Source organism: Oncorhynchus mykiss, chromosome 20 (genome assembly GCF_013265735.2).
Source record: "Oncorhynchus mykiss isolate Arlee chromosome 20, USDA_OmykA_1.1, whole genome shotgun sequence".
Classification (NCBI taxonomy): Eukaryota; Metazoa; Chordata; class Actinopteri; order Salmoniformes; family Salmonidae; genus Oncorhynchus; species Oncorhynchus mykiss.
In genome coordinates this window covers 38,773,374-38,781,112 of record NC_048584.1, presented here as the reverse complement: position 1 = coordinate 38,781,112, position 7,739 = coordinate 38,773,374, and positions in this window count along the sequence as shown.

The following is a 7,739-nucleotide window of genomic DNA, read 5'->3' as shown; positions in this document are numbered from 1 at the left end:
AGAGCTGTTCTTGTCTATTATTGTTCTGTATTATTTCATGTTTCATGTTCTGTGTTGGACTAACATACCAATCTAAAAACAACAAAAATCAATGGGGGCCCATTGAGATGGTTAGATGAACTTACCAATCTAAAAACAACAAAGTCAATGGGGGCCCATTGAGATGGTTAGACTAACATACCAATCTAAAAACAAATTTGCTGACATGGGCTAATTGAGTGACTGACAATCTGCTAATGCACAACCCCACAAGAAATATTTTACAATATTGACATTTATCTGAGGGCCTACAAAAGGTGGGCTGTGGGCCGCCAGTAGCCCATTCCTGCTCAGGCACATTCAGAGACTGATTTACAGCCAACTTTGTCAAATGCTCCTATATCATGACTACCAATGATGTCAAGAAGAGTGTATTACTTCCATTTGGCATGTCTCTGAATGTAATGACATGACAACTATGTCTGAGCTTCTATACAATTTCAAAACTCTAGAATGCTATTTGGAGAACAGTGAAAACAAGTAAAAATGACCCCAGACATTATCACCTTGGCTGCTGTAGCTTCATTCACCTCGGTCCATCTACAAACACATAGCCTATTAGCTATTAGCCGCTACACATTAACTCATATTAACTTTAAAACTATAATTTAAAAAACGTAAGCAAATATGTTTGTTTTACTTAACCGATTTTGTTGTTGCGGTTTTACGGCTAATTTCCTGCCATTCTACACGTTTTGCCATGTTCATATGATATCGGAGTGAGTAACTAACAAATTCAATGGGGGCCGCCTGGAGGTCAGGGCCCCTGGACATGTCCTGTGTGCCTGGTTGGTAATTCGGCCATGATTACTATAAGTTTAGATAGGTGGCTAGACTAACTAGACTAATTTGCCGTTCCACCGGGATGCTGGCCCATGTTGACTCCAATGTTCCCCACAGTTGTGTCAAGTTGACTGAATGTCCTTTGGGTGGTGGACCATTCTTGATACACACGGGAAACTGTTGAGCGGGAAAAACCCAGCAGCTTTGCAGTTCATGACTCAAACCGGTGCACCTGGCACCTGCTACCATACCCTGTTCAAAGGCATTTAAATATTTTGTCTCGTCCATTCACCCTCTGAATGGCACACACACACAATCCATGTGTCAGTTGTCTCAAGGTTTAAAAATCCTTCTTTAACATGCCTCTCCTCCTTCACCCACAACAATTGAAGTGGATATAATAAGTGACATCAATAAGGGATCATAGCTTTCACCTGGATTCACCTGGTCAGGTGTTCCTAATGTTTCGTCCCCTCAGTGTAAATCATTTTTGACCATTTTGTCTATGGTAAAATGCAATCTATTTAGTAGGAAAAAGTGGCACGTATTTGGCTATACAGTTGAAGTCGGAAGTTTACACACACCTTAGCCAAATACAATTAAACTCAGTTATTCAAAATTGCTGACATTTAATCCTAGTAAAAATTCCCTATTTTAGGTCAGTTTGGATCACCACTTTTGTTTAAGAATGTAAAATGTCAGAATAATAGTGGAGAGAATGATTTATTTCAGCTTTTATTTCTTTCATCACACTCCCAGTGGGTCAGACGTTTACATACACTCAATTATTATTTGGTAGCATTGCCTTTAAATTGTTTAACTTGGATTACTGAGTCAGGTTTGTAGGCCTCCTTGCTCACACACACTTTTTCAGTTCTGCCCACAGATTTTATATAGGATTGAGGTCAGGGCTTTGTGATGGCCACTCAAATACAGTTGAAGTTGGAAGTTTACATACACTTAGGTTGGAGTCATTAAAACTCGTTTTTCATCCAATCCACAAGTTTCTTGTTAACAAACTATAGTTTTGGCAAGTCGGTTAGGACATCTACTTTGTGCATGACACAAGTAATTTTTCCAACAATTGTTAACAGACAGATTATTTCACTTATAATTCACTGTTTTAATGACTCCAACCTGAGTGTATGTCAACTTCTGACTTCAACTGTACATGTGTGTGTGTGTGTGTGTGTGTGTGTGTGTGTGTGTGTGTGTGTGTGTGTGTGTGTGCGTGCGTGCGTGCGTGTGTTTGCGCGTCAGACAATGCTGATATATCATGACTATCAATGATGTCAAGAAGTTTGTATTTCTTCCGTTTGTCATGTCTCTTGATGTAATGACATGACAACTGTGTCTGAGTTTTGGGCAACCCTTCCCCCTGTGTTTCTTCCATGCTGGCTGAAGACCTACAGTAGCTAGCCAGGTACTAGCTAACACCAGACACAGATAAAAGTGGAAACCTATAAGTATCTTTGCCTTAGATGAATATTGGAGCCATCTAACTGTGTTTGTTGACATGCTGCAGTCCCATTTTGGCACCGGTAGACTAGTTAACTAGCTCTGTAAACAAGGCCGCTCTGCGAACATGCTTTCTGTCATGTTGATAACAAGGCTGTAGTTATTTAAATTAGATAAGAGAATAAGATGTACACCCATTGGTGTATTATTAAAAGGAGAGGCTTTTTGTGATGTCACAAAATGCTGGTGTTAATCGCGCCTCCTGAATCTAAGTGGTTTATATAAGGGGAGGGGACCAGTGACTTTATAATTACACCTTATCAATGTTGAAGAAACTGTCATTTTTCACACTTTAGTCATACTACTTTGATCTGGTTTCATCCAAATATGATCTAATTTCATGGAAAACTTGATTTTGACTGTACAGGATTTTTTTTTACAAACATGCTGCATGTTGTAGTATACATTGATCAATTAAACATCCCTATTTCCTACTTTTATCATTTGTACCCGATGTAGATATACCGCTGATAGAGGTGGTGGTGTTTTGTTGGTGTTTTGTTGTTAACAGTTTCATCAATGACAAATCAATCATCAAGGCACAGTTTTTTTTATCAAGCTGAATTTCGCCTATCGGCTAGGATAAAATGCATAGAAATAAAACGAATAGAACGGACATCCCTATTCAAGACATTGATTCTTCCACTCCATTCATTATATTTCTATGCATTTAATTCTAACCGATAGACAGAATCTTTTCAAAAAACTGGGCTCAGATTCTTGAATGTGCATTATGTAGTGACATTCGTGAGTCATGTTACGTTGTTACTTTCCACATTTTGTTACGTTACAGCCTTATTCTAAAATGGGTTAAATGAAAAAAAATGTCCTCGTCAATCTACAGACAATACCCCATAATTACAAAAGCAAAATTGGGTTTTTAGGCGTTTTTGAAAAAGTACATACGTAAGTATTCAGACCCATTTTTTGCTATGAGACTCGACATTGAGCTCAGGTGCCTCCTGTTTCCATTGATCATCCTCGAGATGTTGTTACTTCATATGTTACTAGGAACATCAGTGTTAAACCAGTCTGTTACTCAGTCTTTAGTTTCAGTAGGTAACCTGTAATTGGCTGTGTAAACTTATATTTAGGGACACATTGTGATCACTGTGGTGTAAACGCCTGTTGGTCTGGCGTTCGTCTTCCGACTGGATACACGCCGCAGTCCAATACCTGGCATTCACCCAGCTCCGTGTCATTGGTGGCAGAACAGCACCATGGCATCTGGTGTGTCTGGTCTATGTCCGTAAGAACAAAGGCACTGAATTTATTTTTATTTTTTTATTTTACCTTTATTTAACCAGGCAAGTCAGTTAAGAACAAATTCTTATTTTCAATGACGGCCTGGGAACAGTGGGTTAACTGCCTGTTCAGGGGCAGAACGACAGATTTGTACCTTGTCAGCTCGGGGGTTTGAACTCGCAACCTTCCGGTTACTAGTCCAACGCTCTAACCACTAGGCTACCCTGCCGCCCCGGCATGCACGAATGTCAAGAGAATGCACGAATGTCAAGAGAACTTCGACGGGCAGAAAGCTGATCACACTGACTCTGCACATGCCTTACAGTTGCTTTGATTTTACAGGGATGTTTAATGCAATAATGCCATCGAGGCAATATAATGTTTTCTTCAGAGCAAAATAAAATCTATCAAAAACCTATAATATTGTCCAAAATAAATAAAACATGTACTTGCTACGATTGTGATATGTTGTTGTCTCACCTAGCTATCTTAAGATTCATGCACTCACTGCAAGTGGCTCTAGATAAGACATCTCTCCATGTTGCTCACTCATACTTCCTCCCCACAGCATCAGAGGAGAGCTCGTGTGTGGGAGCCAACCATGTTCCAATGTCAGTCTCGTGCTCTCCACCTTGTGGCCCGGAGTGGCATAACCGTCTGTCTGACTCCTGTAGTTGTTAACTGACAGTCTGTCTGACTCCTGTAGTTGTTAACTGACAGTCTGTCTGACTCCTGTAGTTGTTAACTGACCGTCTGTCTGACTCTTGTAGTTGTTAAATGACCGTCTGTCTGACTCCTGTAGTTGTAAACTGACAGTCTGTCTGACTCCTGTAGTTGTAAACTGACAGTCTGTCTGACTCCTGTAGTTGTAAACTGACAGTCTATCTGACTCCTGTAGTTGTAAACTGACAGTCTGTCTGACTCCTGTAGTTGTAAACTGACAGTCTGTCTGACTCCTGTAGTTGTAAACTGACAGTCTGTCTGACTCCTGTAGTTGTTAACTGACAGTCTATCTGACTCCTGTAGTTGTTAACTGACAGTCTGTCTGACTCCTGTAGTTGTTAACTGACAGTCTATCTGACTCCTGTAGTTGTTAAATGACCGTCTGTCTGACTCCTGTAGTTGTTAACTGACAGTCTGTCTGACTCCTGTAGTTGTTAACTGACAGTCTGTCTGACTCCTGTAGTTGTTAACTGACAGTCTGTCTGACTCTTGTAGTTGTTAAATGACCGTCTGTCTGACTCCTGTAGTTGTTAACTGACAGTCTATCTGACTCCTGTAGTTGTTAACTGACAGTCTATCTGACTCTTGTAGTTGTTAACTGACAGTCTGTCTGACTCCTGTAGTTGTTAACTGACAGTCTGTCTGACTCTTGTAGTTGTTAACTGACAATCTGTCTGACTCCTGTAGTTGTAAACTGACCGTCTGTCTGACTCCTGTAGTTGTTAAATGACCGTCTGTCTGACTCTTGTAGTTGTTAAATGACCGTCTGTCTGACTCCTGTAGTTGTTAACTGACAGTCTATCTGACTCCTGTAGTTGTTAACTGACAGTCTATCTGACTCTTGTAGTTGTTAACTGACAGTCTGTCTGACTCTTGTAGTTGTTAACTGACAATCTGTCTGACTCCTGTAGTTGTAAACTGACCGTCTGTCTGACTCCTGTAGTTGTAAACTGACCGTCTGTCTGACTCTTGTAGTTGTTAAATGACCGTCTGTCTGACTCTTGTAGTTGTAAACTGACAGTCTGTCTGACTCCTGTAGTTGTTAACTGACAATCTGTCTGACTCCTGTAGTTGTTAACTGACAATCTGTCTGACTCCTGTAGTTGTTAACTGACAATCTGTCTGACTCCTGTAGTTGTAAACTGGGCATGAAAAGCAAACATACAACTCAGAACTCACGTTCAGACAGTTAAATATAGGACCTGCTATTATTAGAGCGTAGGCCAGCATCGATGTGTAACCCTTTCGACACCTTGTAGAGTCAATGCCCTGAAGAAATTGAGGCTGTTCTGAGGTCAAAAAATTTGGAAGATGTTCCTAATGTTTTGTACAGTCAGTGTATATTTTATTGAGAGCACACATGTAGGGCCAGGGGCACACTGTCTGTCTGTCTGTCTGTCTGTCTGTCTGTCTGTCTCTGTCTGTCTGTCTGTCTGTCTGTTTTACCTCCACTGTCCGTCCGTCTGTCTCTGTCTGTTTGTTTTACCTCCACTGTCCGTCCGTCCGTCCGTCTGTCTCTGTCTGTTTGTTTTACCTCCACTGTGCGTCAGCAGCAGCTGAGCTGTCTTTTCTGCTGAGCCTAGCATCACTGTTAGCAGAAGACCCAGATCCAAGCTGCCTGTGCTGAGCCCAGCAACGTTCCAGTTGTGAACGAATAAAAACATATATTAGACAAAGAAGAAAATCACTGAATACATGTCAATACTTATATTAACTTATAACAGCCTAACTGCTTAATAATGCAGATGTATGCCTGTAATGTGTGTCCCCCCCCGTGCCCACTTAGCTAAGTGTTTATTAGGCTACATATACAGTAAAAACATTAAGCAACTCTCTCTCTCCATCTCTATGTTTTCTTCTTTTGAATTCGAATTTTAAACCTCCTTCTGTGTTTATCATAGAACGATGGGACTCGTTTCTGTCGATGCGGATAGATTTCCATCGTTGTGCTTCGTTTGACAGTATCCATATGCGTGTCCTTCTGCCAAGAAGTGACTGGCACTCCGATGAGCAAATTACATTTTAGGCGGGACTTTCCGTCCTCCAATGGCGTGTTATATGTCATGTAATCCGACACCAGCGTTCACTACATTTCATCCACTCAGAACCTTGCCTGGCTGGCTGAAAAGATTGAGATTCAGAAGCGAACAAACACTGATGAAGAAATGTAAATACACAGACTTCTAACAGGATTATGTAGCAATTATTATGCATGAATTCAGTGCTATACATAATCATGTCTAATGTGATGCTAATCCATTTTCAAGCAACTCAGTTAAGAACAAATTCTTATTTAAAATGACGGCCTACACCGGCCAAACCCAGACAACACTGGGTTAATCGTGTGCCGCCCTATGGGACTCCCAATCACAGCCAGATGTGAACACAGCCTGGATTTGAACCAGGGACTGCAGTGACACCTCTTACACTGAGATACAGTGCCTTCTCTTACACTGAGATGCAGTGCCTTCTCTTACACTGAGATGCAGTGCCTTAGACAGCTGCGCCGCTCTGTAGCCCATAAATGTTACTGTCTATCATATGTGTTCCCAGAAGCCCCCATTCCCTAATTAAGTGTAAATTCACCTACTATTTCACACGCTATACAGCCAAAATAAGAACAGGCAGCATTAGGCAGCAATTGGAGACATTGCCCTGTGTAGGTTGCTGTCTTTCTGATGGAACATTAAACGGGTGACCTGACTCTCTGTGGTCACTAAAGATACCATGGCACTTATTGTAAGAGTAAGGGTGTTAACCCCGTTGTCCCCAATACTCCCAATCTGGCCCTCATACCATCGTGGCCATCTAATCATTTCCAGCTTCCAATTGGCTCATTCATCCCCCTTCCTCTCCCCCCTGTAACTATTCCCCAGGTCATTGCTGTAAATGAGAACGTGTTCTCAGCCAACTTACCTGGTAAAATAGAAGGTTAAATAAATCAAATGAAATAAAAATGGGCTACACTTGTGTCAATATGTGTCTTTCTCTGTTTTCTGTCTCTGCATTGTTTTGTCACGACATTTGGACCAGCAAGAGACAGAACTTTTAGAAAAATAAGTTGTTAATTTCAAATGTCGGACTTAAGAGGCTTTTTTTGTTGTTGGTCTCTCTAACCTTTCTGGGTTTTTTTTTTTACGATCAATGATCTTTGCTGACTGATGACAGAGAGTCAGAGTGGGTCTCTGCTGATGCACGTTTGACTTTGAATGTTCATGACCAGCTCAGCCAATCAGAAAACCAGGCCGGCTCATCTTGGTAGGGGAGCTGGCCATTGGCCACTGATCACGTAAATGCTCATTATATTTTATTATGACAACAGAGAAATTGCGCAAAAATCATTAAAAAAATCTTAACAGGCCCAAAAGCCATCGCCCGTATCCCTAAAAAAGTGTTTTATATATTTTTTGTTGTACAATTTGAACAGCCAA